Raw genomic sequence first — 11,988 nt, 5'->3', positions numbered from 1 at the left:
ACACGGACAGAGACAAGAGACACGGACAGAGACAAGAGACACGGACAGAGACAAGAGACACGGACAGAGACAAGAGACACGGACAGAGACAAGAGACACGGACAGAGACAAGAGACACGGACAGAGACAAGAGACACGGACAGAGACAAGAGACACGGACAGAGACAAGAGACACGGACAGAGACAAGAGACACGGACAGAGACAAGAGACACGGACAGAGACAAGAGACATGGACAGAGACAAGAGACACGGACAGAGACAAGAGACACGGACAGAGACAAGAGACACGGACAGAGACAAGAGACACGGACAGAGACAAGAGACACGGACAGAGACAAGAGACATGGACAGAGACAAGAGACACGGACAGAGACAAGAGACACGGACAGAGACAAGAGACACGGACAGAGACAAAAGACACGGACAGAGACAAGAGACACGGACAGAGACAAGAGACACGGACAGAGACAAGAGACACGGACAGAGACAAGAGACACGGACAGAGACAAGAGACACGGACAGAGACAAGAGACACGGACAGAGACAAAAGACACGGACAGAGACAAGAGACACGGACAGAGACAAGAGACACGGACAGAGACAAGAGACACGGACAGAGACAAGAGACACGGACAGAGACAAGAGACACGGACAGAGACAAGAGACACGGACAGAGACAAGAGACACGGACAGAGACAAGAGACACGGACAGAGACAAGAGACACGGACAGAGACACGAGACATGGACAGAGACAAGAGACATGGACAGAGACACAGACAGAGACAAGAGACACGGACAGAGACAAGAGACACGGACAGAGACAAGAGACACGGACAGAGACAAGAGACATGGACAGAGACAAGAGACATGGACAGAGACAAGAGACACGGACAGAGACAAGAGACACGGACAGAGACAAGAGACACGGACAGAGACAAGAGACACGGACAGAGACACGAGACACGGACAGAGACAAGAGACACGGACAGAGACACGAGACACGGACAGAGAAAAGAGACACGGACAGAGACAAGAGACACGGACAGAGACAAGAGACACGGACAGAGACAAGAGACACGGACAGAGACAAGAGACACGGACAGAGACAAGAGACACGGACAGAGACAAGAGACACAGACAGAGACAAGAGACACGGACAGAGACAAGAGACACGGACAGAGACAAGAGACACAGACAGAGACAAGAGACACGGACAGAGACAAGAGGCACGGACAGAGACAAGAGACACGGACAGAGACACGAGACACGGACAGAGACAAGAGACACGGACAGAGACAAGAGACACGGACAGAGACAAGAGACACGGACAGAGACAAGAGACACGGACAGAGACAAGAGACACGGACAGAGACACGAGACACGGACAGAGACAAGAGACACGGACAGAGAAAAGAGACACGGACAGAGACACGAGACACGGACAGAGAAAAGAGACACGGACAGAGACAAGAGACACGGACAGAGACAAGAGACACGGACAGAGACAAGAGACATGGACAGAGACAAGAGACACGGACAGAGACAAGAGACACGGACAGAGACACGAGACACGGACAGAGAAAAGAGACACGGACAGAGACAAGAGACATGGACAGAGACAAGAGACACGGACAGAGACAAGAGACACGGACAGAGACACGAGACACGGACAGAGACAAGAGACACGGACAGAGACACGAGACATGGACAGAGACAAGAGACACGGACAGAGACAAGAGACACGGACAGAGACACGAGACACGGACAAAGACACGAGACATGGACAGAGACACGAGACACGGACAGCGACATGGACAGAGACACGAGACATGGACAGAGACACGAGACACGGACAGAGACAAGAGACACGGACAGAGACACGAGACACGGACAGAGACAAGAGACACGGACAGAGACAAGAGACACGGACATAGACAAGAGACATGGACAGAGACAAGAGACACGGACAGAGACAAGAGACACGGACAGACACACGAGACACGGACAGAGACACGAGACACGGACAGAGACAAGAGACACGGACAGAGACACGAGACACGGACAGAGACACGAGACACGGACAGAGACAAGAGACATGGACAGAGACACGAGACACGGACAGAGACAAGAGACACGGACAGAGACACGAAACACGGACAGAGACAAGAGACACGGACAGAGACAAGAGACACGGACAGAGACAAGAGACACGGACAGAGACAAGAGACACGGACAGAGACACGAGACACGGACAGAGACAAGAGACACGGACAGAGACACGAGACACGGACAGAGACAAGAGACACGGACAGAGACAAGAGACACGGACAGAGACAAGAGACACGGACAGAGACAAGAGACACAGACAGAGACAAGAGACACGGACAGAGACAAGAGACACGGACAGAGACACGAGACACGGACAGAGAAAAGAGACACGGACAGAGACACGAGACACGGACAGAGACACGAGACACGGACAGAGACAAGAGACATGGACAGAGACACGAGACACGGACAGAGACAAGAGACACGGACAGAGACACGAAACACGGACAGAGACAAGAGACACGGACAGAGACAAGAGACACGGACAGAGACAAGAGACACGGACAGAGACACGAGACACGGACAGAGACAAGAGACACGGACAGAGACAAGAGACACGGACAGAAACAAGAGACACGGACAGAGACAAGAGACACGGACAGAGACAAGAGACATGGACAGAGACACGAGACACAGACAGAGACAAGAGACACGGACAGAGACAAGAGACACGGACAGAGACAAGAGACACGGACAGAGACAAGAGACACGGACAGAGACAAGAGACACGGACAGAGACACGAGACACGGACAGAGACAAGAGATACGGACAGAGACAAGAGACACGGACAGAGACAAGAGACACGGACAGAGACAAGAGACACGGACAGAGACACGAGACACGGACAGAGACAAGAGACACGGACAGAGACACGAGACACGGACAGAGACATGGACAGAGACACGAGACACGGACAGAGAAAAGAGACACGGACAGAGACAAGAGACATGGACAGAGACACGAGACATGGACAGAGACAAGAGACACGGACAGAGACAAGAGACACGGACAGAGACAAGAGACATGGACAGAGACACGAGACACGGACAGAGACAAGAGACACGGACAGAGACAAGAGACACGGACAGAGACAAGAGACACGGACAGAGACAAGAGACACGGACAGAGACAAGAGACACGGACAGAGACAAGAGACACGGACAGAGACACGAGACATGGACAGAGACACGAGACACGGACAGAGAAAAGAGACACGGACAGAGACAAGAGACACGGACAGAGACACGAGACACGGACAGAGACACGAGACACGGACAGAGACACGAGACATGGACAGAGACAAGAGACATGGACAGAGACACAGACAGAGACAAGAGACACGGACAGAGACAAGAGACATGGACAGAGACACGAGACATGGACAGAGACAAGAGACACGGACAGAGAAAAGAGACACGGACAGAGACAAGAGACACGGACAGAGACAAGAGACACGGACAGAGACAAGAGACACGGACAGAGACAAGAGACACGGACAGAGACAAGAGACACGGACAGAGACAAGAGACATGGACAGAGACAAGAGACACGGACAGAGACAAGAGACACGGACAGAGACAAGAGACACGGACAGAGACACGGACAGAGACACGAGGCACGGACAGAGACAAGAGACACGGACAGAGACACGAGACATGGACAGAGACAAGAGACACGAGACACGGACAGAGACAAGAGACACGGACAGAGACAAGAGACACGGACAGAGACACGAGACACGGACAGAGACACGAGACACGGACAGAGACACGAGACATGGACAGAGACAAGAGACACGGACAGAGACACGAGACACGGACAGAGACACGAGACACGGACAGAGACACGAGACACGGACAGAGACAAGACACAGGGACAGAGACAAGAGACACGGACAGAGAAAAGAGACACGGACAGAGACAAGAGACACGGACAGAGACAAGAGACACGGACAGAGACAAGAGACACGGACAGAGACAAGAGACATGGACAGAGACAAGAGACATGGACAGAGACAAGAGACACGGACAGAGACAAGAGACATGGACAGAGACAAGAGACACGGACAGAGACAAGAGACATGGACAGAGACAAGAGACACGGACAGAGACAAGAGACACGGACAGAGACAAGAGACACGGACAGAGACACGGACAGAGACAAGAGACACTGACAGAGACAAGAGACACGGACAGAGACAAGAGACACGGACATAGACAAGAGACACGGACAGAGACAAGAGAAATGGACAGAGACACGAGACACGGACATAGACAAGAGACACGGACAGAGACAAGAGACATGGACAGAGACAAGAGACATACAAAACAACTGTAAATGGGATGGACATATAAAATCTCTTGTTGCAAAGTGCAGAACTCTCGTAGCTTGCTTGCGAACATACAAATATAGACTGAGTCGAAAATCATTGGAAATTATGTTTAAATCCTTCATTCTACCACACTTTGATTATTGCGACATAATATGGGACAATTGTAGCAAAACCCTAACAGATGAACTCGAAAAGTTAAACCTAGATGCAATACGAACAATCATCGGAGCTGTCCGCGGAACCAGTCACTTTAAGCTTTACGGAGAATCTGGACTCCAATCATTATCTGAAAGGCGTAACCGTCATAAACTAACAATGTTCCATAAAATTATTCACGACAAGACCCCCCCATACCTACAAGCAGCACTCCCACCTCTCGTAGCAGCCAACAACCCCTACCACAGACGCCGCCCCTTAGAACGAAGTATACCCCCACATCGAACAGAAACGTACAAAACATCCTTTTTTCCTTCGACAACAGTACTCTGGAACCAACTACCTGAACAAATACAGTTAACTGACTCCCTCGGGGAATTTAAACATTACTTAACAAAAGACGACACACAAATTCCCGTTTACTTCTACAGTGGCAGTCGACAAACACAAATAATCCACACAAAAATGAGACTTAATATTAGTGATCTAAAGAAAGACTTAGTTGAGCGACACCTTGCGGAAAACAGCGTATGCGACTGTGGTGATGGAACAGAAACTGCAACACACTTCTTACTAGAATGCCGTTTACACTTAGCTGCAAGAAACAACACAATCAACAAACTAACCAACAACCTCATACACACAGATATTCTACTTCATGGAAACCCCTCCTTGCAAACAAAAATTAACAAAAAAATCTTTTTAACAGTGCAGGAATTTATTGGACAGTCCGGCCGTTTCGAACAGATAAACATGTAAAGTGAAAGCAAAATCGACACGTCTACTCGTCTCTCTCTCTCTCTCTCTCTCTCTTTCTCTCTCTCTCTCTCTCTCTCTCTCTCTCTCTCTCTCTCTCTCTTTCTCTCTCTCTCTCTCTCTCTCACTCTCCCCCTCTCTCCCCCTCCCTCCCTCCCTCTCTCCCTCCCTATCTCTTACTCGCAAACACCATAAATATTATATATGTATTCCCAAACGAATTTTTGTTTTGATGTACAATTTTCATTCAATTTTCTTTTCATGTTTGCAAGCTTTTCATTTAAACTGTACAATAGCCGCCATTTATATTATATGTAATTTTCTAGAAATAGTGAACACCACTATAAGCATTATGCTTGTTGTTGTTTACTCAATATGCGTTTTTTTGTAAATAATGCACAAACGTTAAATAAAACAGTTTAAACCAAGAGACACGGACAGAGACAAGAGACACGGACAGAGACAAGAGACATGGACAGAGACAAGAGACATGGACAGAGACAAGAGACACGGACAGAGACAAGAGACACGGACAGAGACAAGAGACATGGACAGAGACAAGAGACACGGACAGAGACAAGAGACACGGAGAGAGACAAGAGACATGGACAGAGACAAGAGACACGGACAGAGACAAGAGACACGGACAGAGACAAGAGACACGGACAGAGACACGGACAGAGACAAGAGACACGGACAGAGACACGGACAGAGACAAGAGACACGGACAGAGACAAAAGACATGGACAGAGACAAGAGACACGGACAGAGACAAGAGACACGGACATAGACAAGAGACACGGACAGAGACAAGAGACATGGACAGAGACAAGAGACACGGACAGAGACAAGAGACATGGACAGAGACAAGAGACACGGACAGAGACAAGAGACATGGACAGAGACAAGAGACACGGACAGAGACACGAGACACGGACAGAGACAAGAGACACGGACAGAGACAAGAGACACGGACAGAGACACGAGACACGGACAGAGACACGAGACATGGACAGAGACACGAGACACGGACAGAGACAAGAGACACGGACAGAGACAAGAGACACGGACAGAGACAAGAGACACGAGACACGGACAGAGACAAGAGACACGGACAGAGACAAGAGACACGGACAGAGACAAGAGACACGGACAGAGACAAGAGACATGGACAGAGACAAGAGACACGGACAGAGACAAGAGACACGGACAGAGACAAGAGACACGGACAGAGACAAGAGACACGGACAGAGACAAGAGACATGGACACACAGATGCCAATAACCAGACAGCGAAAGAAATACAAACAAACAGAAAGTCCACGCATGACCGGACAGTAATATCGGAGAGAACGCCTTCTCGTGTGTATAACGTGCCAACACTATCCCTGGTCGCTACAGCAGTCACGTTGGTCAGACATAGGTCAGGGCACTGGCTGACTTGGACCAAAGATCTTCCACTGCTACAGTAGAAGATATTTGCTTGGACACTGGTCAGTCTGAGCGCGTCAGTCTGATGCCAGCCCTGGTCAAGATGTAGTGTCGGTAGCTAGCCATCCTGTCTAGCGACGTCGGGTCTTGTTTGCGCCATTGCATGCATTAGCTTAACATGATATTTGTGGGTGCTATGACGTTTTGCCGCCGGACAATATGACGACAGACGCTATGCCGAACAGATGTTATTGCATGAATTCATTTGTGTGCCAGTGTATGTCTGTGTGTGTGTGTGTGTGTGTGTGTGTGTGTGTGTGTGTGTGTGTGTGTGTGTGTGTGTGTATGTGTGTATGTATGTATGTATGTATGTATGTATGTATGTATGTATGTATGTATGTATGTATGTATGTATGTATGTATGTATGTATGTATGTATGTATGTATGTATGTATGTATGTATGTATGTATGTATGTATGTATGTATGTATGTATGTGTAGAGCGATTCAGAGAAAACTACTGGACCGATCTTCATGAAACTTCACATGAGAGGTTTTGGGTATGGTCTAACCGATTCTTTAGGAGGAAGGGAACTCTCAAGAAATCGGAATGTATCATTCTCCAACGATCAAGGAAACTTTGACATTTTCTCCTGATACTGATACTGATACTGATACTGATACTCCAGAAAAAAATCCATACATTTAATCATGATTGTTTTTTCTGGCCTATTTCTGCAGCTATAAATCACCGCTAACGAAGAATGGAATCCGAAAAAAACCATTTTGTCTAAAAATCGAACACGGTCCAACATCGTGTCACATGTCGTATAGATTTAGAGTTAACGTCCTATTGTTTCTCGGAACTATCCTACATCAATTTGCCTGATCATATTCTTGTCATAATTCATTTGTTTCTTCTCCTTTTTACATTTAGTCAAGTTTTCATTTCGTTTTATCTTAATTTTATTTTGTTGTTGTGTGAAAGCGACCCTGAGCTTAAGTGCAATAGAAACATATACGTTTAAGTGCGAAACAGTTCAAGATCAGTTTCAAGTTCAAGGTCTGCAACCATCCCCGGCGTTTATTTTTATTTTATGTGTGTGTATGTGTGTGTGTCAGTCAGTGGTGTGTGTGTGTGTATGTGTGTGTGTGTGTGTGTGTGTGTGTGTGTGTGTGTGTGTGTGTGTGTGTGTGTGTGTGTGTGTGTGTATGTGTGTGTGTGTGTGTGTGTATGTGTGCGTGTCCCCTCCGCCTTCGCTAACTCATTTGAGTTGAGCATTGACCGAATGTTAATAGTGAAATCCAGAAGAAACAGGAGGCGGAGAAATACAATGGTTTAATTCGTTTTAATAAAAGTGTGTTGTAAATAACGTGTGGTGCCGTGTGATGATTTATAGAGTTTACGAGGAACAGTAATAACATTCGACAGGCGCCGTTACTAAAATTAACTCAAAATCTGTCTTCTAAACCCATTTGAGACGAATATAGATTTTACGCTTCGGAAATGCAGACATCCGGCGCATGCACGAACTATTTGAGGTTTAGTAGGAAGCTCTACTGCGGAGCTGTTGCCAGTTGAAGAGAACAAATAAGTTTTACACCCTCCCGACAAAGCCAGTTGCCAGTTGCCAGAGAAACTCGTCAAAACTAGATAATAGCAATTTTATGCGTAGATTACACTCGTTTTGGCATAGCAAAGGACGCGCACGCTAATATTATAAGATGTTTGATGGGTTGTTGACAGACCAGCTTTTTTGTCGGTCCGAGGGGGAGCATATCGTCTTTTGTTTCATATTTATTGACCAAGGCCGAAGGCCGCGGTCAATAAATATGAAACAAAAGTCGATATATGCCCCCCGAGGACCGACAAAAAAGCTGGTCTGGCAACACACCATCAAACATCGTTTTTGTCATCATTTTGGTGGTTCAACATTAAATGAAAAATCAACACAGGGAGCCATGGTTTGAAACGCGAGTTCTGTTATTATAATGCATGTTCGGGGTCCCGGCACGTTGTTCAAAGCTGGCGTGCGAAAGCAACTTACTGTGTGTGATTTGAGTTTATAATGTTGAGACAAGTATGTCAGGTTTGAGAATGCGAAGTTATGTAGGTTCCGACTACAGAGTGGTGTGTGAAACCAACAGTAAGCGCCTTTGAGACGATAGTGCCCACATGTTGCATTCGAGCGATGGGATTGTCGTATTTCAAACGAGGTGATTTGCTTGCACAGTCAGCGTTGACCATCTCACAACAGATCTGTTATGTGGATTATCGTGCGACGTTCGAGTCGGGGGCAAGGAATCGCAGGAAGCAAAGATGAGTCTTTTTCCATTGTCACCTTTCTTTCCGGTTGTTGGTGCATATAATATTGTGCGGACAAAATGATGCGACGGCGAGTGTTTTTTGCCTCCAAGATTTTGTGGTGTGGGTATTGTTTTGCTCGTTTCATACCCACACCAAAACCTGAAACACACCCCACCCCACCCTCCCCCTCCCTCACAATCAGTCCATGAACACAAACACTGACACACACAAATTAATGATCAAGTTACCACCCCCCCCCAACCCTTCACTTGCACACCTGCAACGCAGACGATCATATTATTGATTAAATATTCATATAGGTCAGTGTTGGGTTTTTTGTTCTTGTTTGTGTTATTGCAGAATCGGTTTTCTCTTATTGCAACACATGTCTCTTCATACACATTTCACCATCGCCCTACCACCCTGCCCCTCTCGGTACTCCACCCCTCGGTTTTCAGTGGTAAATATTAGTAATCGAATATTGAAGCTACGTTGAGTCAAAGGTCACAGAAGATTTGCATCGTGCAGCACTGCACGAATTGGGTCAAAGGACACAACCGATTTGCGTCGTGCCGCGAAGGAAAGATAATCGCGATCTTGTTTCTCATTGCCTCTCTGTTTTTCATTAGACTTGTCATTCTGCTTGCTCGGCTTTGTCAGATGTCTTCATTTCTTGTTGCTATGTTCTTTGCTTTTTTATTATTATTTTTTTATTTGCGCTTAGTTTATCGATACAACGTCTTGTGCACGGGTCAAAATGTGTGTGTCAGGGGTCAATTGGTTTGACTTAAACTTGACGTTCGTGTTTCTCCAAACAGAGATACACGCACTCCATGACTTTGTGAGAAGATAACACATATCGATAGGTTTCATTTGTTTGCGATAAAGCATAAATGTATGACCTTTGATGAGGTAGTTTTGTTTTTTGTTTACATTTGCCAGTTTGCCAGTTCGTATTTGGAACTTGGCGAAGCAGTGTCGTCTGTTTAGGTCTGGGGAAACGCCAATGAAAAGAGCCGAAGAATCCTCGAGCGTTTCTATTGGGTTTGCTTTTGATTATCCATGTAATAGGGCTTCCTGCAACTATGGTAACCGGGGATTTATTCCCCGGGGAACATGAGATTTATTTCCCAGGTGCTTGTGAATGAAAACTCGTGAAAATGATGACAAAAGCTACATGTTTTAGAACGGATCCTGAATGTCAAATATTGTTTTTTATATTTCACGACACTAAAATGAAATAAAGTTTTGTTTAAAGCAATTTAGTAAACCGCTTGGAAATATGAAGGGCCACAGTCATTAAAACTTTAAACACAAACGGGAGCACCGTCTGACAATACTCGGAATACTGCTTCAGGCAGTTTTGGCGGGTGCCAGCGCGGACGGCTTAATTTGACTGAGAGAACCAAGGACTACTTAGTAGTAGTCCTTGCAGAGAACAAATACTCTTTCATCGATCATCCTTAAATATTGTCAGACTAAATGCCTGTGCTTGCAATGTCATACAGTGTATTACCTCCAGGGGGTCACAGCTCATGTTCTGGGTACACATGATGTCATCAAATAATCACAAAGCACTGTTTTAGAGTTTGTATCCAAATCATATCCCCAGAAACCGTCGTATGGCTGTCTAAATGGTGGGGTGAAAACGGTCATACACGTAAACAAATCCACTCGTGCAAATATACACGAGTACATACGAGAGTTTCAGCCCATGAACGCAAAACTGAGAAAAAGTATCCGAATTATAACATACTCGGGTCAGAAACCAGGACCTGGCCTCATAAAAAGAATATTAAATAACATCCTGTCGGTAATGACTTCAACAGTTAGCTTTGATCTATTGAAGCCCTGTAGGCCCAGCAGTCTTGCCGTCAGGTGAGGCCGTTACCTTATCTTAACTTAATCAGGAAATCTTCTCCTCCCTCGAAGAAAATTCAGCGTTGATCTGTAACTGAATTTCAGTAACGTCGCGTCGGTCGCCCTAAGGTCCTTGTGGGTATGACCTAAGATACTATGATGACTCTTTCTAAGAATCTCTGGAAAAACCTCCATGAAAATCGTACACGGTGACACAGTTGTCCAGCAACATCCAGCCTTCTACCACCAGTGTGCCTTCAGCGAATGCAAGGGACAAAATTGGAGAGAAAAAAAAGAAAAAGAGAATGCTTTATGTCCTACAGGCTAAATATTTCGCCTCTTAAGGACAAGATATGGGTTATATGATTCGAGTTTTACGCCCTCATGGCTTTTGACGAGATACACAAGTGTATGCGTGTTTAGGTGGTATCAGCCATCTGCACTTATGGCAGAATGACCGAGGTCTTTTACGTGCCATTGTGGTGACACGGGGGTGGGACATGGCTTCCGTCTCTGGGTCTGCACATAAAGTTGACCCGTGTCCGTCCAGGCGCCCGACGTCGAACCAGCGACCTTCCGATCACAAGTCCTGTGCTCTACCAACTGAGCTACCGCCCCAACCCCCCCCCCCCAAAGAAAATACCCCAAAAAATAAAAAAATTGCAGAAAGTTATTGCACCTTTTATGGCCTGGGTGACGGGATTTCCATCAAGAAAAGTCGGCTTAACTGTTTGCTTCGGCCGTGGGATAGGGTTGCTTAGGGCACTGTCTATTTCGTTACTCTTTCCGTGATTTTTATTTCTTTGTCAGAATATATACGTGCTTGCAATGACAAGGTGGTGGGAAGGGGGGTGGGGGGTGGGGGAGGAAGAGGTGGTTGGGCCAAGAGGGAGAGTTTGTTACGACGAAAATTATTCACGCGCAGTCAAAATGCTGTTCAGTACAACACCTTGTTATCGCTTAAATTTCATTTTCATTTCATTTCATTTTATTTCATTTCAAATTACACAATTCAAATGTCATATCAAATTTAC

Source organism: Littorina saxatilis, linkage group LG5 (genome assembly GCF_037325665.1).
Source record: "Littorina saxatilis isolate snail1 linkage group LG5, US_GU_Lsax_2.0, whole genome shotgun sequence".
Taxonomy (NCBI): domain Eukaryota; kingdom Metazoa; phylum Mollusca; class Gastropoda; order Littorinimorpha; family Littorinidae; genus Littorina; species Littorina saxatilis.
The sequence above is the reverse complement of the archived record's forward strand: the minus strand, read 5'-3'. Positions refer to the sequence as shown.